The sequence below is a fragment of the Muscardinus avellanarius genome (genome assembly GCF_963383645.1).
Source record: "Muscardinus avellanarius genome assembly, chromosome: 8".
In the NCBI taxonomy this organism is placed as follows: domain Eukaryota; kingdom Metazoa; phylum Chordata; class Mammalia; order Rodentia; family Gliridae; genus Muscardinus; species Muscardinus avellanarius.
This window is the reverse complement of record NC_137794.1, coordinates 102,548,322-102,568,955: the sequence shown is the minus strand read 5'-3', so window position 1 is coordinate 102,568,955 and position 20,634 is coordinate 102,548,322. Positions and strand designations below refer to the sequence as shown.

General features: G+C 45.1%; 1 protein-coding gene across 1 annotated transcript in view; it reads right to left on the bottom strand.

The window, feature by feature from the left end:
* The window catches only part of PLEKHG1 (pleckstrin homology and RhoGEF domain containing G1), a gene marked incomplete at both ends in the record, with an annotated part of 141,576 nt that extends 123,960 nt beyond the window's left edge, over positions 1-17,616 (bottom strand). The window contains one exon of the mRNA XM_080699886.1: positions 17,526-17,616. The remainder of the gene's footprint in view (positions 1-17,525) is intronic.
* Positions 17,617-20,634: the final 3,018 nt, after the last annotated feature.

Genomic DNA, 20,634 nt, shown 5'->3' with positions numbered 1-20,634 from the left:
CCGGGGGGCACACTTTGGGAACCAAGGATGGGCTCAGCAGCATCTTCCCTACTGAGAGTGGCTTCCAGCTGCTCTGTGGCTGAGAGGGTCCGTCAGCCAACCCAAGCCAGCCTGAGCAGCCCGCACGGTCTCCCTCTCCCAAGGTAGCTGAGACACAGGGGAGGCTCCCTCTGGCAGGTCGCCCCGCGACTCCCTGTAGCATGGAGGCTTCACACAGACCCCCTGCGTCTTCCCCAGCTCTTGGCCCATGTGAAACACTAGGAACCTGCTGGCTGCCCAGGACAAATATTATTCTCACTGTGAGTTATTTACCGAAACTTGTGATCTAAAATTTGGCTTCATCAATGCTAAACAGAGCAGGAGTTAGTGAAAATAGCGGGGGTCCATGGATGATGGCCAGTATTCATCCTCGGAGGGGAAGGACAATTAAGACAATTTCAAAGTTTTCATTTATTTATGTTATAAATCAAAAGGAAATTATTTATTTATTTAGCTAAGAAGGCTGCGCTGCCTTCGTTAAGATCTTTAATAGAGTGAAGTAATTTGAAAGGAGGGACACTGCTTAATAATTGTTTAAACTTGCCACGTCTGAAACTGCTTGGTTTTGTGGCCTTGTGGGGAATTTAGAGGTTTCAGTGACTTAATGAGCCGCAGGCATGAGCGAGCCTGGCGCACACTAAGGGCTCAGAGGGCCAGCGGGCTCTCAGGGCCGGGCTCAGGCTTGGCCGTGCGCATGGGCAAGAAAGCAGGAGTGAGATGCTATGAAATACTGAGTAACAGACCTCGCGGCCCAACGCCTCTCTTCGCCTTCAGCTGGGGCTTCAGAGAGAATGGCGCTCCGGGACCAGTACAGAGCACCGTCTCTGCCAGGGCAGTGTCTGTTACCCCGGGGACCCTCGGCTACGTGGAAGCTGTTTCACGCTAAGTCAAAGCATCTTTTCTTGAACACCTGCCAGGCACCAAAGCTGGCAGGTAAGGGTTCTAGAGAATGGTTACTTTTTTTTTGTTGTTTAACCCTTTTTTAAATTAAATCCCCAAACAACAAGAAAAAACAAATAACAAAGTAGCAGGGGTTACCAACACCCCGCACTGAGTTCCCCCAAACGCAAAGCTTGCACAGCCGAGTGTAACAGGGACGTCAGCGCTGGCCCAGTTCACAGGGCACACCCGTTTTTAGGCTGGTTACATTTTGAGTGTGAAAAAACAAAATGGAAATATTATGGCAACGAGCACTATCATATTGTGATTTTCATATCATCTGATGTTACAAGCCACTGGCCTTTTTTAAGCCATCAGGAAAAAGGTAAGTGTTAAGCAATTAAATTATAAATTATCTTATAAATAAGGCTCCCTAGAATAAAAAAAATCTTAATTTTTCCCACACAGATATTGAGTTTAATTATAAATTATAAATTATCTTATAAATAAAACCCTCTAAAATTAAAAAACCCTCAATTTCCCCTCACGGTGATTGAGCTTAACAATGATAATCAAACCTATTTTTAAATCATCTATAGATACAAATGCTGGTAAGTGCAGCCACTTAGCCTTTTTTTAAAAAAATAAGAGGTGAGGGTGGGTGCAGTGGTATATGTCTGTCATTCCAGTACTTGGGAGGCTGAAACAGGAGGATTATAGGTTGGAGGCCAATCTCAGCAATTTAGCAAGACCCTCAGTAATTTAGGGAGAGCCTGTTTCAAAATAAAAAAAGCCAGGTATGATGGTGCATGCATGTAATCCCAGCATGTGGGAGGCTGACATAGGAGAATAACAGATTTGACATTAGCCCCAGCAATTTATAGAGGCCCTCTGCAACTTAGTGAGACCCTGTTTCAAAGTAAAAGGGTGTGGCTCAGAAGTAGAGTGTCCCTGGGTTCAATCCCGGTATAAAAAGTAAGTTGATTAAGAGGTGAACCTAAGACCTGACTTACAGAGATCCTAACCTACCTACATCCTGCCACACAATCTGCACAATTGTTGGTAAAAACGAATGAGGCGGCCAGGCGTGGTGGCGCACGCTTGTAATCCCCGCGCTTGGGAGGCGGAGACAAGAGGATCGTGTGGGTTTGAAGCCATTTTTGCTGGCTTAAGAGACCCTGTTTCCAAATAAAAATATAAAATAGATCTGGGAGTATAGCCCGGAGAAGGGTTCCATCCCCAGTACCACACACACACACACACACACACACACACACACACACACACACACACACATAAGAATGAGGCGCCTTAGAACTTTACATTATATGCCTGGCCTCGAGCAGCACTTGGAGATACCCGCATTTTGTTACACTTCTCCAAATAATCCTTAGCAGTTTCCAATACTATATCTGCTATATCTGCTATACAGTACTATATCTGTAGCTTAATCAACTTATTTGTTGCATCTAAAACATTCTTTATTGAGTATACTTTTATTTTCCTGTCTCTCTCTCTGTGTGTGTGTGTGTGTGTGTGTGTGTGTGTGTGTGTGTGTGTGTAACTGACTATTTCAATGAGCCGGAATAGGTAAGGTTTTACTGTATATCTTATTTTTAAAACATTTAGTTTGGATAAAGTAGACCACTAATATGCTAACCAACCTCCTTAACTAACAAAACGATACAACATGACCAAAACAGGGCTCTCTCAAAGCTGGTATTTCATGGGGTAGATTACAACTGAGCTTCTGGCTTGATGCCTTAGCCAACATATGGGGCTTTACCCATAACATTATTTTAAAAAGAAAAGAAGAGAGGTTGGGGGAGAGAAACACTAGAACCTTGAGAAACAGATCGATCTCAGGTCCACCATGCAGGACTGAAGTTACTTTCGCAAGCAGAAACCAATGTGGGGACGTTTCTGATTCTCCTCCAAAGTAAGAAAGCTGCTCTGGTATTAGGAAACAAAACAGCCTTTTCCCTTTCGCTGCGGGAAACTGTCTGGGTCCTCTCCCTCCAGTGAGACCAGCCAGGGTCAACAGATGTTTCAATAGGTGGGGAAGCCAAAGTCCCCTCCAGCTGGGTGCAAAGTGCTGATGCCCTCCTTGGGGTCACTGGAATTCTGAATGATCAAGCTGAGCCTCCGGGAAGGGGAAGGGGTAGAACCACTCCCAGCACCAGCCACGCAAGATTCTGAAAGAGGAATCTGCCCCCTCCCCAGGCCCCCAACTCATTCAGGTAAGTGTCCTGAAATCTACCAGGCCTGTCCCCACTAGTGCCTCCTCCTCCGGTGCCCGAGGGCCACCCTGCACAGATTCCAGGAATCCGGGAGAGCTGGTGTGTGGCAGGCCTGTGCCAAGTTCTCAGCCTCCTGCACTGCCCACCCCAGGGTGAGCTGGTCTGTGGGTCTTAGTAACTGAAATTTTACTAATTATTCATTTTTAAATTTGAGAATTTACCAATTGTTCACAATCATCACATACATTCGATTTTAGTGTCTGGAGAAATTTTAAAGTGTTCAAAAGTATCCTTGTGTTTAAAAGTACTTTTCACACCAACAGTTTCTAATCAATCTTTAGCAAAATGTGTGTGCGTGCGTGCATGTGTGTGTGTGTGTGTGTTCAAAACCACCAAAATAATTAAAATCAAGCAGCTTTAATTGATCATAGCATGACTTTGAATATCTTCTTGGTAATTAAAAAGTAATTTATTCTTTGAACTAAAATGAAGTCTATTCAACAGAAGCGTGTAGACAACCCCTATGTTACAGCTTTAAAGTTTGATTTCTAAAACCAGAGCACCATAGGGACACAGTCTCATGTGTATAAAGAACAGTGTGAGAGCCAGGCGTGGTGGCACACGCTTGTAATCTCAGTGCTTGGGAGGCTGAGACAGGAGGATTGCACAGGTTCGAAGCCAGCCTCAGCTACTTAGTGAGGCTTTCAGCAACTTAGTAACACCCTGTTTCCAAATAAAATATAAAAAAGATCTGGGAGTATAGCCCGGAGGTAGAAAGCCTCTGGGTTCCACCCCCAGTACCACCCCCCCACCCCCAAAAAAAAAACAGTGAGAGAGAGAGAGAGAGAGAGAGAGAGTGTGTGTGTGTGTGTGTGTGTGTGTGTGTGTGTGTGTGTGTTACTGGGGATTAAACACAGGGGTGCTCTACCACTGAACTATACCCCAAACCCCTTTTATTTTGAGGCAGGATCTCCTTATGTTACTGAGGCTGCCCTCAACACTTGTGAGCCTCCTACCTCAGCTTCCTAAATAGCTGAGATTACAGCTACATGCCATCACACCCAGCTACAAAGAAAAAAAAAGCCATATATAAAGTACTGGGAATTAAATCCAGGGGCATTCTACTTATGGGTTATATCCCAGTTCTATTTTATTTTTTATTTGGAAACAGGGCCTCACTAAATTGCTGAGGCTGGCCGTGAATCTACAATTCTCCTGTCTCAGCCTCCCAAGTACTGGAACTACAAGCATGTGCCACTGTGCCTGGCCTTCAATGAATACTTTTAAAGAATATTCACCTTGAAGCCAGGAGTGGTGGTGCAGGCTTGTAATTCTAGTACTGGGAGGCTGAGACAGGAGGATTGCAGGTTCAAGGAAAGCTCCAGCAAGTACTGAGATTCTCATCAACCTAGCAAGATCCTGTTTCAAAATAAAAATAAAAACTAGGGCTGGGTGTAGCTCAGAAGTAGAATGCCTCCTAGATCAATCTCCAGTACAGAAAAGAAAAAAGAATACTCATCTTGAGACATTTTCCCCCTTCACAGATGATCTCTTATATCTTTGAACTTAAAAAGTGCTTGTAAAATTATGCTTATGAATGAGTTACTCATTTTCACTTTCCGGTTGGTTTAAGATTCCTTTAATATACTTTAATAAACTTTGCATATGCGTGCTGGTGTTCCAAAACACACCCAGGAAACCAGGTCAATTCCAGCCCTAATGTATCTTCAAAGAAGGCCTAAAGTGGGTGTGCATTTGTGTGCATGCGCAACACATATTCAAAGCATTTAAGGAAAGATTATCAAGTGTCTAGATGCGGCCTGTAATTTCAGATGAAATGCAGATTTTACTCCAGTGCTGGCGGCTGCCATCACTGCAGGCCCTAAGGTGGCTCAGGCTCCCAGAAGACTGAGGGACAGGACATCAAGGCTAAGAGCCTCCACTCCTGCCCGTCTGAGCTAAATTACTGTCAGTTTCTTGGGTTGCCTACAAAGTGGGGCTAGACTTCCTAGGTCTTCCCATTTAAGTTGTCAAAGAAAAAAATTTAAAGGACATATGGACTTTCAAAAATATTTACAGAAGGAAAACAGGCTAAAATATTTTCTGTGATCTGAGTTCTCCCTCATCCCAACTTTGATATATTGCCAGGGTTTTGAATCCTATTTTAGTCCAGCACTGAACTCTCTGCCCAACTTACATAGAGATTGCCCTGGCTCAGTTGACTTGTGAAAATAGTCAAGGAAATGCTACATTTACATTTTTAAGGTAAAGAGTCCCTTTTTTTTTGGAGGGGAGAGGGTCCTGGGCATGCTACCTCTGATTTATACCCCCAGCCTGTTTTAAAGTCTTTATTTTGAAACAGGGTCTTGCTAAGTTTTTGAGGCTGGTCTTGAATATGCAATCTTCCTGTCATAGCCTCCCAAGTACTGGGATTATAGGCCTGCAGCACCACACCCAGCTAAAGAGTCTTAACTTTGAATTATTACTTTTATGTTTTGCCCCATAAAATAATGTGTGACTTAATAAATGTACTTAATCACTTTATAGATACTTGCATTCAAAATCCCTCACCAGATATATAATTCATGATAGAAACTTTGGGGTCAGTTCCCTAGAAAACACTAGTAATGAATATTTGGGAGGTCATGAGTGTTAGGTGCTGCTGTAAGCCGTTGATAGACAGAGTCCCATTCGGTCCCATTATGAAGATGGATGTTCACGGGCGTGGGCAGGTTGTGTAACAAGTCCAAGGCCAAGCCCTTGGGCAGAAGAGCCAGCATTCTATTCAGGCCAGCTAACTGTGGCATTCCTGTTCTTAACTATGGCCCTACACTTTGAAATTTCAAAGAAAAGGGAATCGGCCCTTTCTCTCTATGGAAGAAATATCTTTTGCAGGCTGGGTTCCTAATCTGAAGAAAAGATTTACTTCTAGCGTATGTCTAGTATCTTCTCACCCTTATATGAAATGCAACCCAGCCCATGGCAGCTCAGCACTTAAAAATCAAGGGACAGTGAGCTATTTAGAAGTTGTTCAAAATGATCAAGTATGAAAAATTACAGTTTCAGAAAAATCAAGCTCATTTCAAGTTCCAAGCATAAAGCATTGATTACAAGCTTTTTGTTAAAAAAAAAAAATGGAAACCAGGGTCAATTTTTAAGTTGAGCAAATATTGTTCTTTGGAACAGGAACTTGTTTCTGAATCTCACCACGGAGCGAAAGACTTAAAAAAAAAAAACAGGGTTCACATGGAAACAAAAACATAACAGAAACTCTGGAATGGATGCTGTGTGTCTACCCAACTCTTTTAAAGGCCATTATTGGCTATTAAAATGTCAATATAGAATAATATAATACCACTGATTCTAGCATTCCAGGAGACATATTTATGCTGAAGAATTCTACGTTTGGTTTTATAAAAGTTTGCTAGCAAACAGACAGAGAGGATGATTTATAAGGGCCCAGAGTTCTAGTCTCTAGGAACTGACTAGAAAACACCTAAAAGACGGAAATCAATCGTGAGGACTATGCAACAATTACTAATAATCGCAGCTAACACTTATACTGAGCACTTACCAGGTGTCAGGTACCATTTTAAACCTTTTCTTTGTAAATGGGTGCATTTGATTCTCACAACAACCCTAAAAAGCAGGTGCTACTGTTATTCCTATTTTGTCCTTGGGAAAAAGAGGCGCCTTCAATTGTAACTTTCAGCTTGTAAGTGGTGGAAGTGCTATTTGAATCCTGACAGTCTGACTCTGGAGCTGAAACTTCTGCTGTGTGCTAGAATAACTCCCTGTAACAGCTCTGCAGGGGCAGGCACGGTCCCTCCCCAAGCCCCTCCCAAATCTGCACTAACGGTGGACGCAGAACAGGAATTTCTGCCACGTTCCTTTGGCAAAGCGTCTGCTCAACCACATTTGAGATACCTGTGTGAATGGTTCCCAGTTGAGAGAAAGAGGTGAGGCCCCGGCTCACCCACTGGGAGCACTGAAGATCATGAAGTTGTAGGCACCCTCAGAGTTTGCACCAGCCGCTGGGAACGACTTCCAGATCCTGTGTGCTAGTGTGCTATAGCGTCCATAGTCCTGAAGTGCCATTTGCATCTTTTACCACTTGGCCCTGTGTCCCAAGCTAGTCCACCAGGTCTCTGAGCTCCTGCGGGGCCACTTCTGGCTCTGTGTTGTCCTCATGGCTTTGTGCAAAGTAGAGGCTCCATAGATACATATGTTGGAAGATGTATCAGTACAACTGAGTCCGTGGATGCCCCCCTCCTTGGGGCTGAGCAGGGCGCTGGCTCTAGGAGGAAGCCTTGGTAAGGGTGTGCAGAGAATGGGGGTGGGCCAGCAGCAGAGTGCTAGAGAACAAAAGCAGATTGTGAGGTCGGGGAGCTCATGGGGAGCATCTGGAGATGAGGGTGGAGAGGAGGGTGACCCGTGCAGGACCTCAGTCTCAGTCTCCCCCAGGAAATTCGGAAGTGATCCTCTGGGCAGGAATTTGCATCACTAGTTGATAGTGAGAGGGGGAGAAGAGGAATCTGCCAAGGGCTTTGTTTGCTGACACCAGAGCATCCAAGTCTTAGAGTTAAAACGATCAGAGAAAGAAGCCAAAGGTTGGGAAGCCATTTCCAGGAAGCACAGGGGACAGGGATGAAGTCACACATTTCACATCTTCATGTTTGGCCTTTTCCAACACGAGGAACAGCAGACTGCCAGTATGTAAATACACACGTGTTCATGCTATTCTGGCAAAGTGGATAGACAGGAAGACTTACAGAAAGACAGTAGACCACACACAGCCGCCTCTGCTCCGCAGTCCTGTGAGCTGGGGGTGGCCTTGACAAGTTTCCTTTAGGTCTTTTTGAACAGGACCAGTCTCACGTCTTGAGCCCAGAGTGAGGAAAAATAACCAAGCAGAGAAGGCCACGCGCGTGGGCACAGGGGTCAGGAGCACGGGATGAAGTGGATGATGCCGAGGGCGGAATCTTAGCTCCCAAATCACCATGACGCATGTGGTCTTGGACAAACTGTCGGCCACGTGGGTCCCAGCTGCCTCCCGTGTAAAATGGGGGCTTTGAGTACTTATCACAGAGATAACGCACAGAAATCACCGTGCTCCGTGTCCTGGTACAGTCAGAGGTTCTGATTTGGATTTCGTAGATTCTGTTTTTATCTTGCTGGTGTCCAGTAACCCCGGAGCCAACCCCCTCCTCACCCGACTCTCGCACACCAAACCAGTGTTTCACCAGCCTTAACCCAACCCCGGCCCAGGCACAGACAACTAGGGCCGCTCCTACCACCCAAGGTCCCCTGGAGTTACCCGAACTAGCCGAACTAGCCGGCCTGAGCTGCTGGCCCTGTCCTGCCTTACCTGTCCCCAGGAAGCCCCATCAAGGCTCCTTTCTGCTCCCCGATTAACACCAGAATGCCCCGTCCCAGGGGCCCTGCCCGGTGTGCGGCTCTTCCTCTTAGGAAATGCAAGTGATAAACGTCTGCTTTCACAGGCAATGGCATCTCCATGCCGTTGCAATGGTATCTCCATGTCAATCACCCCCATAAATTCACATCCCATGGATTATAAACAATAGCCTTACTAACATTTACTCAAGCTAGCAAAGAGAATCAGTGAACGAACTTTGTCTAGGTCTCTTCAACCCATCCTTTCTCTCTATGTCAACTTTCATTAGTTTCTGCATGAATCACTGTTACCTTAATATGACTTAATAAATCCAGTCTCCGGCTCCCTCCGGCCATCTCTTTCCATAGCTAACTTTGAACACTCCTAAGGCCGGTTACTCTACCGGGAAGCTAGGAGTTCCCTGGACCCCAACCAGCCCAAGCGCCTTGTCCTGGCATCTGAGCCTTGGAGGTCCTGACCTGGACCCCACCCCTGCTGGACACTCAGCCTTCCCCACGAGGGCCACTTGCTTTTCAACCTCCCAGCCTTTCTGATCCTCTCTAAACTTGGGAATCACCAGGGGCTCTAAATTTGCTTACCTAGTATAATTGTACTGATAGTATAACTAAGTAAGTCTTCCGCTGGACTTAGAACCCTCCTGAATCAAAAGAAGCTGAAGGAACGAGAGCAAACCCTACCCTTCGGCCTAATTTCACAGTTGAAAGCATCCCGGATGGTCTGGAAGGCCCACGCTGCAGGAAGTCACATGCGTCCTGGTGATTTGGGGGCTGAGATTCCGCCCTCTGCATCAATCACTTCATCCCCTGCTACTGACCCCTGCGCTCACGTACGTGGCCTTCTCTGCTTGGTTATTTTTCCTCAGTCTGGGCTCAGGATGTGAGATTGGTCCTGTTCAAAAAGGCCTGAAGGAAACTTGTCGAGCCCTCCCCCCCAAGCTCACTGGACTGCGGAGCAGAGGCGGCGGTGTGTGGTCCACTGTCTTCCTGTAAGTCTTCCTGTCCATCCACTTTGCCAGGATAGCCTGCCCCTCCTCCCTCTCTCTATCTATCTATCTAGTGGGGTTGAACCCTGGGGTGTTCTACCTTTGAGCTATACACCCAACCCTTTTTCTTTCCTTTTTTTCGTTTGTAAATAGATTCTCCCTAAGCTGGTGAAGGAGTTGCTGAGTCTGGCCTCAAAACCTGCAATCTTCCTGTTTCAGCCTCCCAAGTACTAGGATTACAGGTATGCACCACTATGCCCAGGTTCAATATTGTTTTTTGAAATGACCCATTTCTTCCTCAGATATCTTACCCATTTTTTTTAAGTCTGCCTATTCGCATTCCATTTGTTGCCTTTCTTTTCTGTTTTTTTTGTTTGTGTGTGTGGGTTTTTTTTTTTTTTTTTTTTTTTTTTGGTACTGGGGATTGAACCTAGGGGCAGTCTGTGTCCAATCTACACTCTTAGCCCTATTTATTTTTATTTTGAAACAGGGTCTCACTACTTGCTGAGGCTGTTCTCGAGCCTGTGATCCTCCTGTCTCGGCCTCCCAAGTACTGAGATCACGGGCACCATGCCACCGTGCCAGGCTACATTTGCTTTCTCTAGAGCACAAACACCTTTTCTGAGGCCAAGGAAAAGCCTTAGAAGTTCTTTTCTTCCCAGATGCCTATTAATTTTATACGTAGGTACTGCTCAGTGAATATTTATTGAATCTGAGACCCATGATTATTCTAATTAAAATAAGGGGCTCTTAATACATGGTAATTACATAGCTAATTATGAAAAACTATAGGAAAAGAGTTATATAGCTGAACTTGAACTAATTAAAAATAAGTATAGGTCAGAGTATGAGACTATTAAGTTCCATCAGAAAACAGTGACACATTAAATTATTTTAAAGCATTTATTATCATATTTAATCATTACCATTAATTATAAAGTGGGGTTAATTTTAATTTTTTGTTTTACAAAGATAGATTTTTTTTTTTTTTTTTTTTTTGCGGGTCTGGGGATGGAACCCAGGGCCATTCGACCTCCAAGCTACACCCCTGCCCTATTTTTTATTCTTTATTTTGAAACCGGGTTTCACTGAGTTGCAGAGGGCCTCACTAAGTAGCCGAGGCTGTCTGCAAACTGCGGGTCTCGGCCTCCCGAATGCTGGGATTACAAGCATGTGCTACCACGCCCGGCTTAGATTTCTTTTAGTATATAAACAATCCAAAATGAGATGTGATTTCTATCTTCATTTTACCCTTGCTTGAGGACGCAAGGTCTTATACGGGGTAAGGTTGGTGAAGCGCACTCGCAATCCCTGTCCTTGGGAGGTTAAGACAAGAGAATCACAGGTTTGAAGCCAGTCTCTGCAACTGAGCGAGACTGTTACAAATAAAAATAAAACAGAGCTGCGGGTGTAGCTCAGAGGTAGAACACCCCTAGTTTCAATAACTGCTGTGCATACACACACACACACACACACACACACACACACACACACACACACACACACACTCCAGTTGGGATTCACAGGTGTTTAAACATGCCACCTTGCACCTGAAGAAGTAAATGGGTCCCATTTGCCTGGACAGGAACCTGGTTCCTCCAAGCCCAGGGTAGAACTGAACTAAACTTGGCCTTAGGTAGAACTTCTGAGGTTCAGTCATACTTTCCTTAACGACTACCCCGAACTCATCCCAGGTCCTCAATAAATATTTGGCAATCAACTGACTTTATCATCTGATTTTCCACACAGAGTGATTGCTGGCTGAGATGTACAGCCACCTCTTCTTTGCAGGGGGGTGGTTGGGTTTGGAGGAGAAGAAACATTCCTCTGACACATGGAGAGGCTCCTCCTTAGCCGACAGAAGCCAAGGCTGTTTAGAAAAAATTCCAGAAATGGCTCAGACATGATTATAGACTGTCACTAAGAAATGAGGAAGGAAGTGTTTTTTTTTTTTTGACTACAGGGTGTACAGCTCTACAGATAGAAATTATTATTTTATATTTGGGCCAATGGTAGTCTGTAAGCCTTTGAAATGTAAAAAGCCATAACAATTTAAGTACCTGGTCTGACTTCTAAGGCATCCAGAGAGATTACACAGACCATATATGAACACCAGGCTCCTGATTTATGACCTCTCACATTTCATGTTTCTAAAGTCATCGCTGTCAAATAGTCATGGAGTACCCGTTCCGGGTAGGATACAGGGCATCGATGGATTTTCGTGGCATCACGCCCTGGAGGTCTAACTGGGCTCATCTGCCAGATAAAGATGGGAGACACTGGGAGAAGTCAGCAATTGTAGCTGCATGTGCTGAGATACAAATAAAAGACGAAATCGAGCCATGCAGGTCATTTTCAGGAGGCGGGGGCTTTGAGCTGGAAGATGCTTCCTTGAGGAAGAAGAATGAGATTTCTAGATCACTGCACCCACCAAAATAAACAGGACTCTGCTGCCGCAAAAGAAAGAACTTGGTTGCCATTTAATAGCTGTAAAGGGCCGGGCGTGGTGGCGCACGCTTGGAATCCGGGCGCTTGGGCGGCAGAGACAGGAGGATCGAGCAGGTTCGAAGCCAGCCGGGCTGGCTTAAGAGACCCTGTTTCCAAAAATAAAATAGGTCTGGGAGTGTAGCCCGGAGGTAGAAGGGCTTCCAGGAACCCCAGTACCACACACACACACACACACACACACACACACACACACACACACACACACAAGCTATAAAGGTTTTATCTAGATTTGATATTTGAAAGACTGGATGAGGAGAACATCTTTAGCAAAGATATCCCGTGACGAATTTACTTCTCATCAAGAGTTTCACTGTCCCTCCTCATCCCTCCTCTAACTCCTCCACCCATATGTTTTGAAATGGTTGAAGCAGAGCCAGAGCAGGTTTCAGTGTGCAGAACGGTAGGCGACTACAGAGAGCCTGCCCTCTCCACAGCTGCAGGTTACACACCCACAGATTCAACCAAGTGTGGGCTGGAAATATTAGGGAAAATACTGCTTCTGTACCGTACCTCTTTCTTGTTCTTCTTCCCTCAATAATACGACATAACAGCTATTTAGAAAGTGCTGCCAGGCATGATGGCACATGCCCGTAATCCTAGCACTTGGGAGGTTGAGACAGGAGGATTGCAGGTTCGAGGACAGCCTCAGCTACTTAGTGAGGACCTTTGCAACTCAGTGAGGCCCTGTTTCAAAATAAAGAATAAAAATAGAGCTGGGGGATGTAGCTTGGAATTAGAATGCCCCTGGGTTCATCCCCAGTACGGCAAAAACAAAAAAAACAAACAAAAAAACCCCCAACAACCCCAAAACCCAATAAAATAGAAAGTTCTTACATTGTGTTAGGTTCCGTAAGTAATTTAGAGATGAAGTATACTGGAGGTTGTACATCAGTTATGCACAAATACATCATCTTATATAAGAGACTTGAGCATCCATGAACTTTGGTATCTTGGGGGTCCTTGAACCAATCCTGAGGCTACTGACTGTAAATATATGTATCTTAACTGTATCTGGACAGAACCAGCAGTAACATAGTTGCATTTATTAGTTAAAGATAAAAACTGCAACTCTGCTACAAAGGTAGTTGTTCGCATCTACCTTTGTGTTTAGTTTACTTATTCCTGCTGGGTATAAAAGGCCCCTTCAAGTTGTAGCAGGTTCTCTTTCCATTTGCTTTCAGTTTCTGAGTGCAGCACTGAGGGAGGATAAGGAGTATACAGGACCAAGACTAGGCATGAGTTTAAAGGGCCTGTCTCCAGCTGCACTTAGTGGCTGGGAGACCCCTATCGCCGCCACCAGTCACTGCAGGCATGGGTCAGGCCTTGCTGGATTTCCTTAAGTGGGGCAGTGAAATGTTAATATTATCTAACACTTGGCCTTTTCATATTGAATGGTTTGTTGGAATGTAAAACAATGGCCACCATATATTTTTATGCTGAAAGAAAATATCAAGCCAGGTGTGGTGGCACATGCTTGTAATCCCAGCACTTGGGAGGCTGAGACAGGAGGATCTGGGTTTATGGCCAGCCTCAGCTACTTAATGGGGCCCTGTTTCAAAATAAAGAATAAAAAACAGGGCTGGAGGTGTAGCTTGGAAGTAGAATGTCCCTGGGTTCCATTCTCAGTAACACACACACACACACACACACACACACACACACACACACACACGAAAGAAAGAAAAGAGAAAAGAAAATATCATTGCTCCAAAGAATAAAAACCAAAATTATGAAGGTCATCTTTTTAAAATTAAAAATCTCTTTGCTGGTTCTTAAATGTAAACCCTTAAAAATCATTCATCTGTCCATCTCAAGGACATCTGTTGACTACTTACTCTATGGAAGGCCCTGGATTAGGCCCCAGAGATGAAAATATTTTTTTATAAAGATTTATCTATGGTCTCTGCTTTTACAGAACTGAGATCCATTCCTAAGAGACTCTTTATACACTAATTAATTTAAATATAAAAATACCAGTGGATTGAAAGAAATACCCAAAGGAGTTTGTGACCAGGTTGGAATTTAAAGTATATTTTAAAGAAGAGAAAACAAAATAGAAGAGAATTAAAGCAGACCACCCCAGTTTGCCATACACAATGATGAACCTCTGCCACATGCCAGAGATAACTTGAAAATGTTATCCAGGGTGAAAAAAGAGTCAGACAGAAAGGGGGGCGCACTGCATAATTCCGCTTACATGAAATATCTAGAGTGTGCAAATCCACAGAGACAAAGTAGATTTGAGGTTACCAAAGGAGGGCGGGGCGGGGAGGATGTTGCCACTTCATGCTTAATGGGTACAGAATTTCTGTTTGGGATAATGAGAAATTTTCAAACTAGTGGTGGTGACTGTGTTACAGGGTGAACGTAGTTAATGTCACTGAACTATACCCTCAAAAATGGTTAAGATGGCAAATTCTATGTTCTATGTATATTTTATCACAATTAAAATTGGATAATATAACATACCACAGACCACTGAATTATACATTTCATTTTCTTTGGCTGAGTAGACAAAGATTAGATTTATTCCCTAAGATCAAACTTAAGAATTTTTAACCACGGAAACACTGTTGACTTATCAACTTATCATTACTTATAACTATTAAATATTTTCAAAGATCTTTAGAATTTTATTTCTAAATTGGTTTTTAGATTATTCCTCTTGGATTTTTTATTCTTTTATTGGTGCATTATAGTCTCACATCATGGTGTATTTTATAGTAATGGAGACATACATGCACACAGTCCCTGATGAGGGGGCAGAGGAGCAGCCATGGGGAAGCTCACCAGCTGAACCATACATCTTACATGGTTGAGCTGGGTGGCATGTAAATTATATCTCAACAAAACTCTTAAAAAATTAAAAGACATAATAGGTAGAAGGGGAGAGTTGGATAAAAAGAATAACTTTTGTTAAAAAAATAATATTCTGTCGCACAGTAGGGTAACTATGGTTGACAATATTTAATTGTATTTTTTTTAAAAAAGCTAATAGGGCCGGGCGTGGTGGCGCATGCTTGTAATCCCCACGCTTGGGAGGCGGAGACAGGAGGATCGAGCAGGTTCGAAGCCAGCTGCGCTGGATTAAGAGACCCTGTTTCCAAAAATATAAAATAGGTCTGGGAGTGTAGCCCGGAGGTAGAAGGGCTTCCAGGAACCCCAGTACCACCAAAAAAAAAAAAAAAAAAAAAAAAAAAAAAAAAGCTAATAGGATTTTTAATATTTCCAACACAGAAAAATAACAAATGTTAGAGGTAATGGATACACCAGGTACCCTAATCTGATTGGTATGCATTGAACATATGTGTTAAAATCTCACACTGTACTCCACAAACATGAACAATTACAGGTCAATCCCTGCGCTTGGGAGGCAGAGACAGGAGGATCGCGCAGGTTCGAAGTCAGCCGCGCTGGCTTAAGAGACCCTGTTTCCAAATAAAAAGTATAAAATAGGTCTGGGAGTATAGCCCGGAGGTAGAAGGGCTTCCAGGAACCCCAGTACCACACACACACACACAAAAAAAAAAAAAAAAAAAAAAAAAATTTAAAAGATCTTTGTGCATTCATTTTTTAAAAATCCCTAACATGTTACTATATTACTTTGTTACAAAGGCTCTGAGTATTGTTACAGAAATCTACCAAGTTTTGCCAGGAGAGTGTTGCAGGAGGGGAAACGGTGGATGGAGAGTTTGGGAGCCTCCAGTGACCCCAGGCCCTGCTCTGCCACTGTGCTGGCGGTGGGTCCTGAACCTCGCCTACCAATCAGCGTCCCTGGGCTCGGTTTCCTCATCCTCAGAACCAAGGGGCAGTATCAGGTGCTCGTTCTTTTTTCTTTTCCTTTTCTGGTGGTACTGGGGTGGAACCCAGAGGCTTTCTACCTCCGAGCTATACTCCCAGACCTGTTTTATTTGGAAACAGGGTCTCACTAAGTAGCTGAGGCTGGCTAAGAACCTGCGCGATCCTCCTGTCTCAGCCTCCCAAGCGCGGGGATTACAAGCGTGTGCCACCACGCCCGGCAAGGTGCTCAGTTCTTGAAATACCGTGACTCACACTTCTTGCTGAATCCGAGGCCTTACAGTCACGAATCCTCTGGCAGTGAGAACACACAGCATGCTGCCTTCTGCCGTTGGACACTTGCTTAAATGATTAATTTACTCTCTTGCAATGAATGCATAACAGACTATTTAAAACTAATTTCTTGGCTGGTTTCTTCTTGACTAGTCAGTCTGAAAACTTTTGCTGGAAGCCACTGTCACACACACACACACAAAAAAAAAAACCCAAAATGACATCTAGTTTTTATGTGTGTGTGTGTGTGTGTGTGTGTGTGTGTGTGTGTGTGTGTATTACTGGGGATTGCACCTCCGGTATTCTGTTTTGGAGCTATATCCCCAGTCCCATTTATTATTATTATTATTAATTTTTATTTATTATTATTATTATTATTATTATTATTATTATTATTATTATAGGGTCTTACTAAGTTGCTCACAGTCTCACTAACTTGCTGAAGCTGTCCTCAAACCTGCAATCCTCCTGTTTCAGCTTCCCAAGTACTGGGATTACACATGTGGGCCACTGTGTCCAGATATCTCTTAACAGGTGTTTAGCTCTAGTCTACACTACCTGCAAAAATCTCTGAACGTACTGGCTTTCAATCCACATTTGTCGGAACGAGAGAGAAGCTGCATTTACTGCTTAGGAAGCGCGTGGGGCTCTGGGTCAGATAAAAGGATTTTGAGGGGCAGACAGCCAGCTCCCAAAAGCCCCTGGGAGTTTGTTCTGGGCACAGACTCGCTTCCTCGGCCGGCCCTGTTTCTCCCATTGGTCAAGCAGAGCTCCCTTCCAAGTAATGTCAGTAAGAGTCCAAGGTCTAGACAGAAGCAAATGAGGTCAGGGATTTCTAAAAGTGTTTCATTCTGATGAAAACTGACTTCAGGAAGACCCCAACAACAGCCATGAGCTAAGTGGAGAGGAGAGGTACGCATCTGTCATGGTGCCACTGTGGCCTCAGGACAACAGCAACGAAACGGAAAACTAATTAGTGGGAAAACCCAGAAGCGAACTGCTTTTAGGGTTTTTCATACCAGAGGTGGTGATAAAACAGTACAAGTTAGACGCAAGGTTGCCAAAAGTCTGGATCCTTTTCTATCTTACCACTCAAACACTAATAGCACTGAACAAGGATTCCATATTCAAGTAAAATATTTGAAAAGAAAAGAAGGGAGGAAAAATTATCTTTTACCGTGTGACGACTGAGGGCACCTAGGTTGTTGATGAAGAGAGAAAAATAAACAAGTAAACCAGGCAGGATGTATAATGATAACCCAAGAAGAAAACCAGGCTCAAGAGACCACGATTCTATTTGAAGGGGGAAAATAGTTGGTAAGCTCGCAATCACCTCTCTGAATCCTTTTAAAAGAAGTCATTCGGTCACATCAAGGTGTCCTAAACATACCCAGAATCCGAATTCCACCTTGCCTCTGTGGGAGGAGCTTTGATCCAGCCCTTCGCGGGGCGCTGCGGTTCCGCCATCCTCTGACCAGGGCGCCCACCACAGCGGCTGGCGGCATGCTCCCCGGGCACCGCGGTCCTGCGGGCGGTGCGCAGCCCGCGCCGGCTGCCCTGCCGCAGCCGGAGGAGCCTGTACTCCCTGAAGATGCTCCACCCTGGGCAGACAGGCCCGGGCAGCTCCTCCCGCCTCCATCCTCCACCCACATCCTCAGTCTTCTTGTGCTGAGAGACCTCCTTCGGAAGGCCTAGGGAAGAAAGCTTGGGAGACAAGAATAAAGTCACACAGGAGTCCTTGCTTCTGTGGACTGGTTTCTAGTCCTGCTCCAGGAGAAGGCTTTACTTTGCTGCCCATTGATTGTTTTGCATTAGGTGAGGTCTTTGAGTCCATTTGACCTGCTTTCTAGGCAGGATTATGGATTATGCTAAATCTTTCTTTAGGTAGCTTTCTGTACTATTTTTTGTCCATTTACTATCAGCTTGTTCCGCCATGTAGAAACTTTACAAATAGATGAGTGCTTGAATAGTTCTACTTTATTATTTTTTTTCTTTTGGTGGTACTGGGGTTTCTGGAAGCCCTTCTACCTCTGGGCTACACTCCCAGACCTATTTTTTATTTTTTTTTAAATTAGGGTCTCTTAAGCCAGCGTGGCTGGTTTCGAACCTGCGTGATCCTCCTGTCTCCGCTTCCCAAGCACGGGGATGACAAGCGTGCGCCACCACGCCCGGCTTATAGTTCTACTTTCTAAAGTGATTTTTTTTTAACCTTTCTTCAGAGTTAATAAAATGTTTAAAGATTTAAAAAAAAATCATACAGCTACATCAATAAAACCAAGGGCTAGGAAGACAGGTGAGCAACGGGCATGCCAAACGTTCACGGGAGAAAGTCTTTTTGATTCTTGGTTTTTACTTATGGAAGCCTAATTTTGTCAACATTAAAAAATGACTGCCTGTGTCAGGTTCGGGGCGGGGTGCGTACCTCTGCACCTGTTCGTCTTTTCTCAGCCGACTTTCTCCTCCTCACTAGAAATGCTTTCCAGAAACTGTTCCCCCCCCCCAAAGAGAACCATTCTTCCACACAAGCAACATTTGTTTACAGTGTATGAAAAGTTTGCCTCATGTTCTGAGCATTCATTTCAAACGTTCTGTTGGCTTTTGAGGATGGGGAAAGTTGGCTCTGAGATTTAATGAGCATGCCCAACCAGGTAAATTCCCCCAAGTCTTAAAAAAAAGAAAAAGTAGCCTTGTCATCCTTCCTGCCACGGTGGCTGTGTGGCCTTCACTGAGCAGGCAGCACGGGCCACACGTAAGCAGCACCTGCTCCCGGGCGCCCCCTACGGGTGCAGACGCCAGGTGCACACTGGTGAGAGCAACGTTTGCATTCAGCCAGCAAGTAGCTCTCCAAAGTTCTAGAATCCCTTGAGTCTCTCTGGATGTTGTATTCATTCAGCCTCAGTGGTCAATGACTAAGACTGAATTAACTGCAGGCAACCTGAGAAGTTTCTAGATTATGTTTTGCATATGTATATTATCATATGTTCTACATATACTTATGATTCTTATGATTCCACAGATACAAGATTCATACCTGACTTCATTTTTTTACTCCATTCTCAAGTTACGCCTTACTTAACTTAATAAGATCAAGATTGTTTCCACAAGAGGCCAGCAAATTCTTTAAATCTTCTGAAACGAGTCATTTTTTTTAAAAAGAGCTATGGTTTACTTAAAAAAAAGGCAGTTTGAGGATATAAAATTTTTATACACACTTTATATATTTACTTGGCTGACATCTTCCCTTTTCCAAATTGTAGAAAACCTTGGTATCACTGTGGATAGAAGGGACGCAACACAGAGGAGGCATCTGGGATGGTGAGAGCAGAGCTGCCGGCTCCAGTCGTGCCACGCCTGCCCTCAGGGTGGGCTTCAGGCGGTGCGTGATCATGGAGAGGGAACAGCGTTTGATGGGGTACCAGTCCCGCTCCCCTGTATTTGTGTAGTTGTGTGACTTTGTTTCTTGTCTCATCTTCCAAAGGGCTCCTCTCCTTCCCTTTTTGAGTGAGGCTCCCCTTCCCTTGGACAGCTCCTCCGGCTGCAGAGGGATGAGCTGAGCCCTGATTGGCTGAGGGAGAGTGCCGACCAGGCGATGCTCGCTGACTCTCAGGGGAAAGGGCAAAGGGGCCTCCAGCAGCTCGGCTTCCGGTCACACCCAGAGCGGCAGAGACAGGCTGAACCTGCCCTCTGCTGGGGCCACTCCCTGTAGGAGTCAGGTGGCCTCTGGGGAAGGAGGGCTGTGGGGCAGGATGGGCAGAGTCCTGTGTCCCTCATCAGGGGACAGGAGCAAGAGGCAGGGACAGGAATGTGCATTGACCTGGAGCCTTGTGTGCAACCTGAAGGAGACAGGCTGAGCTGGGGCTGGGCGGGCGTCCAGGAGGGGTGCCACCCAGGCTCTCAGAAGCCACCACTGGTCCCATCCTTAGGGCAGGGTGATGCAGAGAAAGCTGGTGCCAACGGCAAAGGCTAAAGTCTGAAGACCACAGACATCTGCTCACATGCGCCCGGAGCTCTTCCCTGAGGTCTTGCTTTGGCTCTGCTGCCACGGATCTGAGGGCTCACGCCCAGGGCTAATCAGAAACCCGAGGCTGGAGGTATGGGGCTCATGGCCAGAGCCATTTTGGAAGCACAGCCAACTGGCCAAATTCAGAGATGGAGAAACCGGCAGAACCGCTAGTACAGGCCCCAAGGGATCCTGGGAGTGGCAAGGGACCAGCTGAACTTCACATACAACGCTGCCCACGTCAAGCTTCCCACGAAGCTCCGCCTGTTCCCCACGTGCTGCCGTGATCAGTTACCTGCTGCTAAGTTTGTTGTCATTGTTATTTTAAGTTCTCCCTCACCTCACCAGGCATTGGAACCACTTTAAGGAACAGATTCTCAGCAGCCACCTGAAGCAGCTTCTCTATGGGGTCCTGGGGCTGTGCGGGGAGCGGGCAGTTTCTAAAGATTCCACACTTTCTTACATGGCCAGCCTGAATTCGCCCCAAGGACGGCATGCG